The sequence below is a fragment of the Mastacembelus armatus genome, chromosome 23, assembly GCF_900324485.2.
Source record: "Mastacembelus armatus chromosome 23, fMasArm1.2, whole genome shotgun sequence".
NCBI lineage: Eukaryota > Metazoa > Chordata > Actinopteri > Synbranchiformes > Mastacembelidae > Mastacembelus > Mastacembelus armatus.
This window is the reverse complement of record NC_046655.1, coordinates 7493191-7505951: the sequence shown is the minus strand read 5'-3', so window position 1 is coordinate 7505951 and position 12761 is coordinate 7493191. Positions and strand designations below refer to the sequence as shown.

The 12761-nt window shown below is 42.7% G+C and overlaps 1 protein-coding gene across 2 annotated transcripts in view; it reads right to left on the bottom strand.

Annotated features, from left to right (window-relative positions):
- Positions 1 to 12761, bottom strand: part of foxp2 (forkhead box P2) — an 89025-nt gene that overhangs the window by 43292 nt on the left and 32972 nt on the right. The window lies entirely within an intron of this gene.

The window sequence follows — 12761 nt, the reverse complement described above, 5'->3', positions numbered from 1 at the left end:
GATCAATACAAAACGGATTGCATCATAATAGCAGTCTTTTTGTGGTGTGCAGAACAGATGCTTTGTGTGTATGCATGCTTGTGTTTGTTATAGGGAGTAAAAGGCTGCTGTTCAACACTAGGCTGTCGGCCAGAACAACTCCAGTCATGCTGACAGCTTTGACAACTCCCACACACAGACTGGTGCGCGCATATGCACATACGCACACAGCACCGCACCACCAGGCTTATCTATCCTCGCTTCCAGAAAACACAGACACAGACGGGAGGGGGCAAAAAAAAAAAGGAAAAAGTGTGACACTTTATCAAGCTGGAGGGAGTCACATGCCACAGAAAACAAGGCACAAACAGTTTAAGCTGAACAAACAAACATGGCTGATTGGACTGAGGCTGCTGGCCCGCTGGCAGGAGAGATATGCGCTGACACTCCACACCAAAATATTTACACCCTATCTTTTTATATAAGTGGATTCAGAGCAGATGGATGGATGTATACAGATTTGGAGGGGCTGGCTGGAGAGGATAGACAAATGAGAAGAGAGGGGGAGAAGGATAAGATGTCCCATACAATGTCAGAATACAAAAGTGGGACCTCAGTTTTTGAAAACAAGCAAAGTGCGATCAGGGAGCATGGTCGTGAGCAGTCTTCAGACTAGAGTAGAAAGAATGGTGCTGGGTGGTTATGAGATTGCAGAGACCATCCTAAAACAGAAACTAGCTGACAGCACAGTTGCTAACGTTGCATCACATCAAACCTGCATGAAAACCATGATGACTGACAAGCCTTTCTGGTTCTTTGAATACTCACTGGTAAATGAACATTGTTAATTGTTTGGCCATCACACTAGATAGTGATGTGTGCAGCTTCTCTGGCTGCGACTGATTCCATTCACCTTAAGTAACTCAGCCACAGGAGTGGAAAGACTGTCCTTTCATAAATGTCGGAGCTGATGGTGACACACCGGTGCCTCAGCAATGGCTGCAGATTCAGTTCCCTTATCGCTACCACAAAACCCAGAGCACAATACATGCCTGGATTCCCTTGGACCGAAATCCAGGTGCCAACAGAAACACACACATAATTTCTCACATGATGCTTCTATGAGAAACTAAAAAAAAAAGAAGGAAGAAACTAGCGAGAAAGAAAAGTATGGAAAGTATGTAGGAGTAATGAGTATTTTAATGTATGACTCAATAAATCAACAGTCTGCAGTGAACAAGGGAGGGAGAGGGGAAAAAGGAGGGAGAGGTCCATGGAGAATCTGCTTGGGCCTCAGGATGGAGGTAAAGCTTTCCAGCAGAACAATGGGCTTCTGTGTCCCACTCTACTATCTCTATCTCAGTATTTTCAGCTAAATCAGCTTCCTCTGTCTCTACATATAAAGTGCTTCATCAAAAAAATGAAAATAAACTGCCATTTGTTGTGTTAATCTCGTTTTTTTCTACAGTGGATAATAGATGTTTGGGAAGAAAACCTTGCACATTGATTGCTTGCTCTCTTCACCTCCTTTCCACCTCTTTGCTGCACTTTGAATTCAACTCAACTTCTTTTCCTCTCCCCTCCCTCCTGCTCTTCACATGCTCATATCACATTATTCATTTCTTCCTCACATCTTTCTGTCTTTCTTCCCCCTCTCTCCCACGTCTCTCACCCCTTGTTTATTGATTCTCTAGATTAAGAATTCCTAGGGTGGAGGATTGTAACACACAAGCATCAAATTATTTTGGGGTGTGCTTATTTGCCTTTCCCTTGCATCTATTTGGCCTGTGTCTGTAGACAATTATGCCTACCCAGCCCCAGACTCAGGTGCTAATAATGAAGGACAAATAGAATCATATGTGTAAACTTCCCCCACTGATGAAAATTTATATTAACTTTCTGCCACAGTAAACAGAGCTGCATAGCTACACCCTCCCGGGAGGATTGACGAGATGAATTTGCTCGCTCCTACCCCAGGAAGAAAGCTTGTATAAGGGAGAAGAGTGGCGATGGTAGGAGGGGCTCCCGGGTGTCTAGCTCCATTGTGTAACCTCACACGTATTTTTCCACTAACGAAGACAAAACATGGGGTCTGCTTTACCCATCGCAGATAAAGTGTGTGTGTTTATGTCTGTGAGAGTTGAAGAGTGCATGTGCACCAATACATATGTGTCTGCTGAGAGGCTGGGAGACCTGTGCCAGCAATAACAGAGAGTGCGGCCTGCTGTCGTTCACTGCAACCGCTAACATTCGCTAATATCTCACCTCCCGCTGTTATCACCATGGATATCCTGTGCAAATACAATGATATATCTGTTTGAGCAGGGGAGAAAAAACATTTTCAGCTACCTTGAACATAGAACCCACAAAAGTGAGAGAGAACTGGAACAAGACTGCCTTGTCATACTGGAAAAAAAAGCATCTTGACAGTTCTGAACACGTTTGAAAGTTGTACCAGAAAATTAACCATACTTCCAAAATAAAGTAAATTAGCTCTTAGCCTTACAAATCTCATAACTGGTTCTTCTGTCCATTGCCTCAGTGCATTTCTACCATGCTTCATCACTTATGAAATTCAATTTAGCCTCACAATGCACCTATTTGCTTCACTCTCAGTCCCTGCTGGTGGCTTTAGCAAAGTCTTTACTTTGACCTGTGCTGTACTGCGACGTGTAGATAAGGTGACAGCAGGCCCATTCAGCAATGCTCTTTTATCTACTGCTGTTCTTAGGGAAGTCCTTTACAGCCCAGCAACTGAGAACCTCCACAATATACTATCACAAAGAGACAGAGAGGAAGAAAAATAGAGACACACAGAGAGAGGAGGGAGGAAAGTGGAGAAAGGTATTTGGGGGGGGGGTAGAGGTGTGTGTGTGTCTGTGTTCGAGGTGGACATTGTGTGATGTCAAGTGTTCTCTTTGCAAAAGCAAAGCTTGCATGAGGTATGAGTGTTCAACTGTGCAACCATCCCATACTTGCAGACACACACACAAAAAAAAAAACACAGCTACACACACTCACTCTCTAATACACATTCTCTCTCTCCTGAAATGCTTGATTTCCTCTTTAGGTGATCACGATCACCTGGAGGTCACACAGCTGGACGAATACCTGATATGAAATGTTGCATTCAGGCCAGCCACAGTTCATCTGGAAAACGGGCTGAGCGCAGTGCAAAAACTCAAACTGTGGGATGGGAAGACCTCAGTTGCTTTGATTTTGATTCTTTTAAGTAGAATGCCAATTATCCTCCAAATTGACAGTATGACACTATATAAAAAATAACTATATGCCTAACTGTAGCTATTCGGTCAGCTGTATTTGAGAGTAAACTAGGGGATTTCTCATCATTCTTGTCAGAGGATCAGACACAGAATGAAGTTGCTTTTCTTGGCGCTTGTGACTGTCTTTGTTGACAAGGCCTTATTAACTGCAAAAACATGGCCAGAGGCGACTAGCTATCTCACTGTGGCACCAGAGTGCAAGCAGCCACAGCGGAAGAGATGGATTTGTACAGAATGCCAAAACCAGTAGAGGCTGTTGAAAAGATGAATGTGCGCTCATATGTGTGCATATGTGCATGCTACATAAAATACACGTGCACAAACAAAGATTGGTAAATAAAAGGGTGACTAAACCCTGGCTCATCTCAGCTGCTGCATCCTGAGTAGGTAAACTGCATTTAGGTGCATTTACCCTCCATTAAACCACAGATAAAGACACACATATACACACGTACACAGTAAATACACACTCAAAGCCTGCACAGGAACACAAAACAATAATTAGGAAGAACAGAAAAGCTATTGGGAGGCACTGCCATCTGTCTTTATGCCAACCAAAACAATGAAAAGGGGGCTCGTGTCATTTAGAATGCACTATCTTTAGGTGTGCATGTGCATTGACACAAGTAACTCAAGCCTGTATGCCTGTCTAGTGCATATAAGACCCTGTCTTGGGAGCTCTGCTGTTGCAGGTCAATAGCATGAGTGTCTGTCTCGTCTTGCCGAGCTCAAGTTAAGTGCTGAGTCTAAGTGTTACCTTTTTCTGGGGTCGATGGGAGAGCACCCTGACCTTAGCTGTTAATGACCTCACCTCACTCATTGTGTGGCCTGTATAGCTGTAATGGCACACACTTAAAACTACCATACATTTGTACGTACTGATTATAATACTGATATCAGGTGAGAGGAGAAACCTTGATCAGTGACCACTGAAACAAATCAGGACAGGTTTTTATAGGCTGTTATTTTAATAGTTAATTGCATGCACGTTTATGTGACTACTTTGTCTTGTCATTAACCCCCAGTCTCCTCAGTCAGGCTGCTCTGCACTGAGGATGATGTATCCTTCGGTCAGCTCACTAAGGAACCACTACATTGGACTGTGGAAGGGCCTTGGATCAGATTCACTTTCCTTCTCTTCTCATTTATTTTGCTTATATGAAAACTATCTTTTCCCTTGCTCCTCCTTCTGTCTCTCTTCTCTCCACTTTGCATTGTACAGTACCTTGGTGGTTGTCTTGTGAAAATTCCAATTACAGCAATGTGTGTTTGACCTTTAAGTGAGCTGCAGAAGATATAGTTATCTGCCTTCCACTCTGACACCCAGCGTCTATCAATCAGTGTTCCACCACCCTCACCAGAACAGGCTGCTAGACTGAGCTGGCTCTGGTAAAATGTGTCTCTGTATGTGTGTGTGTGTGGCATTGTGTGCATGTGTGTGTCTGTGAAAAGTGAGAAAGACATGGAGAAAGGGAGCTATCACAGGCACAGACTGTGACTGGGTAGGCAAAGGAGCTTGGAAAGCCACACTGATAAGAATGTAAAAATGCATAAGGTTGGTGTGTGAATACATAAATGTATACCACATGTACACACATACACATGCACACACGCACACAGGAGGAGAAAGAGATGTTACGCACTTTTTCTTTAATCTGCCACCAGGCTGACTGAGCCTAACTTCCATAAACAAAGCCTTTTCCAACAGCATCCTATATCACGCTTCCAAGAACAAGCAAGCGTGAGCAGAGTCATACTTCTTTAGTTTCATTCTTGTTCTGCACTCTTTTCCAAAGGGCTAATCTACATCTTTCATTGAATCAAGAATGGAAATTCACAAGAAATGCTTCTTTTTCAATTTCATGCTGAAGTAGCTCAAGTTAGTGGATGTAATTTCTCCTAACAAGAAAATTTATCACTCTGTCGCACACTTAGTCCGACTATGTAAGAAAAGAGCCTCCTTTCTGCATTTTTTTTTTCTTAAGCTTTGATAAATGTGCCAAAAGCATGATCACTCCCTTCATAGCACTCCATACAAGGCCAGATCAATTACAGTGGTTATTAAAAAAATAAAACCTCTGGTTGAAATGTGTATGAAAGATAAATGACATATCATTTAGGACTGCGGTGAAGGCATTACAGTATTAAGCAACGACCAAGCCAAAAGGGGTATGGGAGTAATTTTACACATATCTTAGGACGTCTACTTGTGAACAGGAGACATGTCATGGTGCAGGCACTAGCTTGTTGGTGTACTGATAGATGACAAAAAGAATATGGAAAGAAGAAGAAACAAGCTGTTTCCAGTTATTTCGAGAAGGATTATCTCCTCACACATTCAAAACTTGTTCCAAAAGAGAAGCATTTCCTCAGCATGACAGATTTTTTTTGAAAAGTGATGCAAAAAAAAAAAAAAAAAAAAAAAAGAAAAGTCCTACAAATCCATCTCAAGTTTTGTGCAAATTATGATTATCAGGTTCACGCTGAATTGGATGATGAAGTCCAAACAGGTGAAAAGGAATGCATGAAGAATAGTATCGTTGAGACAATACCATGCATGGCTAAGCCACCAGGCTAATGTATATTTATCATGTAAACCTCTGATAAATGCATATGCAGAAACAATCAAATCTCTGGGTTTCCATTGGAGGATTTGGCACCATGGACTCAAGCGTGAAACCAATATCAGCTTAGTGTCTAGTCAAGCTTGAAGTGCTGTGCCTAGTCCACAAAGAATGTTCTGCATATGCTCATGAGCGTCACTTTTATCAGGGTGGAACAAGCAGCTTTCTAGTGCTATCACTGATCGGTTCATGCCAGTTAAGTCCCCCGGTGTGGGTAAATAAGCAGTGGTTAGGTCCTGATGAAGAATGGCAGGCTGTTTGAGTGGGAACATAGGTTGGAGAGAGGTGGGCCTGTCTATCTCTGCTGCGATTCCTAGTGTGACTTCCATCATTAACTGCACACTGGAGTGCATTCTCTGTATGTGGCCCAAACAAATGCTCAGCGTACCCTACCAAAGGACTTGGTTGGAAACAGATTAAATCACCTCTGCACACTAAATATTCAAACGGTTTATTTACCAAGATTTAAAAATCTAGAAAATAATATGTCTGAAATTGTAAAGCTGCAAATGAAAGAGATGTCAGTCCACCTTGGCAGCAGAGTGAGGCCCCGACCTGAACTGATACTATAAAACCTAGCAGCTTCAGCTTAAAGCCTGCAGTGAAGAGAGCCAAAGCCAGCACTAAGTGACATGTCAGTCAGTTCGTCTGTTTGGAGCCTCAATTCCCCACGGCCTGAGCTTATTTACTGCATTTGTATGAAAAGCTGTGAAGAGGAGAGGGCTGAGAGCCCGGCTGGCTCTCTTACATATGTATACAGTGTTTGGAGGCAACGCATAAAGAGCATCTCCCCTTGCAGCATGGTAGCATTACAACTACAAACAACTTGAGAGAGGGATAGAGCCATTTATATATTCAAAAATAGGTCAGGGATGAAGGTAATCGGAGCAGCAGAGAGTGTTAACAAGTGCAACAAAAAAAAAAAAAAAAAAAAAATCTGAGAAAAATCTGTGATGAAGCCTGGAATTTGTTAGCTGAGATTCTTGGCTCACATTAGCACCAGTGACATTAAAGATGCTACTACTTCTTGGTAGTCATCTTCTTAACCAGATTTGAAGTCATTTTAATATTAGTTAGAGAAGGGGAGGGGGGTATACACAACAAACCATCAGGCATGCGTTTCAGAGTCTGATTTGTTACTATTCATGGCTAAAGCAGAGAGGAACTGTAATACTAGACATGCTTGTTAAATTCACAACACTCCAAAGCTGCCTTCTAGCAAATCCTGTCTTTTGGTTGTCAGCTTAAGACGCCCCGGCATATGCATATGTAGGATTTTTAAGCTCTGTTAAATGGATAGTGGTGTCGCGACCTATCAAATGACTATAAGCCACTTGACTTTTTTTTTTTTTTTTTTTTTGGTGGGGGTGCAGGGGGAACAAACAGAAAAAGCAGGCAGCAATGCGTTACCTTTCAAGCATCCGAACGCCGCCGCCCCCCATACACGTGCTTTCTCCATCCTCCTTTTAACTCCACATTAGTACAAAACAGAGCCATTTACACGTATGTACTGACGCTGGCTGTGACAGTAACACTCCACCCCGCTATATTAATGACTGGTACTCTGTTTAAGCCAACGACAGAGGAGTGGCAACAAACAATGACAGAATGCCTGTTTTCGATTGTGAGGCCACGAAAGATGATACGCCATTCACCACCAAGGCAGTTTGTAAATAAATTATTGTGGAGAGTATTGAGCTGAGGCAATTGCTCAGTCCCCTCAGAGTATATATACGAGTGTGTGTTTATATGAGTGTCTATGTGGGCCTGTATATGTGTTTATGCTTGTGTGAGTGGACTTATAGATCCAGTGCCATTTATTTCCCAGAGCTGGGGCAGGGCAGTTAGGGAGGCGTAAAAGGAAATGAGTTGTGAAGTGGCCATTGATCCTGGCCTGCGCTAGGTTGGCTGAAGACTGCAGGACTATTGGTCGCAGTGTGTGCTCCTGAATGGCTGCCTCTTATTTACACTGAGGTGGTTAACCCTGGCCTAGTTCATTTATCACTGAGCCAAAGAAAAAAGAGAAAAATGTGTCAGGTCAAACAAAAGGCCTAATCTAAACTGAATGATGTTCTCTGCCCTCCATTTGAAATCATTGAGCATTGCCATTAAAATTCCTGAAAATGGTTCATTTTAGTTTATGTTTGATTTTTCATGACTAAAAACGTGTGACCTCTATAGCAGTGATGTGACATCAAGCCCACACACATATAGTATGATTGGTTTTCCTCCACCTGTGCAGCCCAAAACCTGTAGGCTGCTCTGCCTTCACCCCAGGCTCCAAACTGCTTGAGCATAAAATACTCATAAGTGTTTATTTCCAACAGATTTCACTCTGTCTCTCTCCTTTATCCTCTCTTCTCAATTCCACCATCGCTGGCTCTCCCCCCTCTCACTGTCCCTTTCTCCTCGTCTCTCTTTCAACCCTTGCAGCTTGACATTTCGCCATACTCTCAAGGGACTCCTGTGCGAAATGGAGTTACTGGGAGAGCGCCACTGTAAATTCCAGGAGGCCACATGTAATGTGTCTTAAACATAGATGGACAGCCCAGGTTTCAAGGAGCTGAAGAATAAGATGGAGAGGAAAAAAGGGGGGAGAGGGGGAGACAGGGGGAGAGGCGGAGGAAGAGGTGGCGTCCAGATAGATAATAGAATAATACTGTGTTTTGTCTGGGGAAGGGTGAGCAAACAGTAGCTATGCTGTCATTCACACCTTATATCTTTAGTGTCATCGCGAAGGGTGAAACTACAGGCCTATATGTCACAGGCCTGTATGTACTATTCTGTAGGGACTGTCTGCCGATAGCCAACCCTGAAATAAAAAGAAGGATGGCTTTCACTGTAAATAAGTCAGACACAAGGATTGCCATGCAAGAGCTGTCTTTCCTCTGTGAAGGGGGAGTCATTTTACAAAGACATACAGCACATGCTTCTTTCCTAATGCTTTTCTAGCCTTTATGGAAAAGCCTTATCTTCACACAGATGATGATGGTTAACAAAAGGCTGCTTTATGAAATCGTTCATATTTCAGCGCAGGTCTTTCTCCTGTCCTGAGAGGTGATTGATGCATCAGGCCAGGGCCAGTGTCTTATTTACACAGTTGAGTGGGGCAATCTCAGGCCTGAAAGATAAACCTAATGAGCTTCTTTGTGTAAAGGTGCAAATGAGAGACACCATCCTCCCTCCCACCTTCCTTTTTCCATCCAAGGGGACAGCCTGGGTGATTAGGCCTTTAAATTATACTCAAGGGCAAAGCCCAGATTTGCATCTTAGGTGTGTATGTGAGTGTGTGTGTGTGTGTGTGTGTGTGTGTGTCTTCTCAAATACAGTATGGAAAGAAAGACAGGTGAAGGGCAGAGAGAGAAAGATGCTTGAGGCTTGTTTGTGGGAAGTAGGTAGGTGAACATCATGTGTCAGTATTTTAGAGAGAGGAAGTATTTATCCAAACAAACAACAAACTTGAGTTGTTATAAGAGGGAAGTGAGCTCATGTCTGTCAAAGGAGCGTGCACACATGTATACGCACGCACACACACAAACACACACATTGTCATTTTGTCCTTTGTCTGTGGGGTAACTTTCTCCCTAATGACTTTCATTTTGGGTAGAATTTCATTTGCCCCTAAACCCTAAATATTACCCATCACTTGCTGTCAGATTTCTCATCCCTTCTATTTCCCCCAGCTAAACAGTGAGGAAGGCAGGTTAATTGCTGTCACTCTCAAGTTGGACCACTGCCTAGCTCTCATGTAGCGACAGGGGTAGCCTAGAAGTAAGATGGCACCTAGGCGCACTTATTGTAATTTATGTTAAAATGCTCCAGTCATTTAAATGGGACTGGATAGTTTGCATTTTGCTGCATCATGTGCCTGAGGAAAACACTGAAATGCATACCTAACTAGTTTACCAACATGTAGATCTCAGCCTCCAGCTCTTGTAAACTGCATTTTTCTGCAAAAGTTGAAAAAAAAAAAAATCTCCTCACAAACACGCAATAAGACAAAAAACAAAACATTTCACATAAAAATCCAAAGCTATCACAAGACTCGGTTTGTGTAATACCAGGTATTGCAATATTTCAAGATGTCTGTAGCCAACATTTTCTAATTATGTTTGAATTTAATGTGTGAGTCATCCAGATGAGTAGTAGGGGTTGTCTCCACAGCTATCCAAAGGTCTTTGGTTAAAACGACTGACCTGACCACAATATATAAGCCAGGGCCTCCATCTTGCTCTGAATATCAATACACTTCCTACAGTAGCGAGCACATTTTGAAGGGGCAGCAGTGCTGAGTATTGGCTCATCAATCCCACTGATAACCCTGGCAGGATTAAGTCTACAGACCACTGTAATCAACTAACAGCCTCATTATGGGACATTATGGTATGGATCCAAAGATCAATGCATGGCTTCCATAGAAAAATATACTATTAAAACATAAAAGTGACGGCTGCCAATGACAAATCGATTGGTGATATGAGCTCAGCACATTTTTTGCTATTTTTTTTTAACAAGGGAGGTTTTATAGTGATCATTTTAGCATAGTAATTAAGGTTGTGCAACATTCATCATTTGGTCTGATACATATCTGCAGCTGGCAAATTGCAATCAGATACAGTGGGTATCTAATCTGTGATCTCAAATCAAATTAGGCCTATTTAGACAACCTTGGGAATGAGGTGCTGAAACCCTGTCAGAAATTAGGGACTGGAAATTCAATTGTAACATAATGGTTATTATTGAGATATGTGGATAACTGAGTGCGTGGCTTTCACACTGAGCACTATGACCTGCATAAATTAAAGTTAGTACAGCTTTAATGCAGAATTTATGACTGAACAAGTGCATTATTTGTTTGGTTAGAGGAAAAAACTCAACTATCAATATTTGAATATGTAAAAACAGTATGTATCTTGATCTGTGTCCTAGAAGCCCAGTCTATGGCGATGAGACCTTAAGATGCTGCTTTTCTAATTATAGCTGCAGGTGGTATTTTGGAGCTGCTAGGTAATGGCAGAACCCACAGGGATAGTGGAGAATTCATCAGTGCTTATTATTAATCATCCCCCCAGCAGCATGATGAGAGACTGGAGCTTCTATACCCAACGGACCACTCAATGTCATTCCAAATATGGGTGGAAAATTACACCCAACAGCCTTCCTTCAAAATGGACTCAGAACAGACGTGGATAGGAATTTTTTAGCTGCACATGTGCAGAAAAAACAGTGCAAACATTGATGGAAGCATGATATATACACACAAACCCACTGTCACTCACTCACTCACACTCCTGATAACATTACAAGCACTGGCAACTCCAAAACAGCCCTGCACTTAGAAATGTAGGTAAAAAAAAAAAACCTCATCTTTTTCCTTCTTCCTTTGACTTTCTCCACAGAATTGCAGCATGCCGCAGGAAGTGTGTGTGAAGTTAACAGCACAGGACCCCAGTTTTAAAAAGCCTCCAGAGACCTGTTAGCTGGACTGCTCATTTCAATGTGTCTGTCTCTGAGTTAGAGGAAGGCTTGGGCTGGCCTCTTTACAAGGCATGCACTGTCATACACACCCCCCACCCCCAACCCACATAACCACCACTCACCATCACGGCTCTTAGCCATACGTCCATCTCAGAGCTTTAACTAGACACTTTATGCTTACGTCGCTTTTCTTTCTCAGCGTTGTGACCGTTTTCTTTTTTTAATGGCCCTGCTTCTTTGTTTTTAGACCACTTCCTGAGTTTGCATTTACACACACACACATTTTTCTGCTTATTTCAATAACTGACAGAATAAGTATAAATATTTCTGAAACCAATCAAGTCTAAATAAAATCTACTAAAAACTAAATAACTTTTTACCAAAGTCCTGGGACAAGCCTTTCTTGTACAACCTGCAGTTTCACAGTATCTTTTTAACCTGCTCTTTCTTTCTATTTTACCTTCTATCTGCACAGAGTATTAACACAGAGAAAAGGCAGTCATCTACCCAGCACCGTCAAATGTAAAAGACTGATGACAGAGAGGGAGAGACTCGACCCCAATCAGGCATCTGTGTGTGTGTGTGTGTGTGTGTGTATAGGATGAAGTGGCAGAGTGGTGATAAATGGGGAATGAGGCCACAGTGCTATGATGCCACTGCAGCCACCAGCAGGATCACTGAGGTTGTGCTGTGGATGGAGGATGGGTCCTGGGATGGGATCAGGGTATGGGGGATGGAAGTGTGGTGGTGGTAGGGGGCCCTGCAGGACATGTTAGATTTTGCTACACTGAGTACCCTACCATCACCGCCCTCCCGCGTACACACAGAAATACATCGGCATCTATTGTATCGCCCTGACCCAAACTGACCACGGGGCTTCAGCTGCTTCCAAAAACACACACACACATAAACACACACAAATACACGCTTGCATGAAAATTTCCATCAAGCCAAAAAGGACACCACGCATCATTACAGACCCGCAGCGTTGTCCCCCATCCACCCCGGAGCACAGCCCTCCGACCTCATCTCCCACTGCTCTTTTGGCGAACTGTCAAAGCCATCATTCACCGTGAAAAGACACGAGAGACACTTGACTCCTTCGCACTGCTGGTGACTGACTTTCACAACTCCTGCCCCCCAACCACCCCCCTCTGCAGTTCACCCTCAACTTATCCTGACTGGGAAGAATAGAAGAAGCACAATAAAACGTGAATTCAAACAAGGAAAAGTTAAAAAGATTGAAAACAGAGCATGAGACATTTGGGATTAGTTAGCAGTGCCTCCAACTGAAACAATTGAGTAAAATCAATACAATAAACAGAAGGGAACAGCATTATCAAGTTAGTCGCAGATGAAATGCTCTCAGTTATTTCGTAGTTGGAATAGAGTAAAA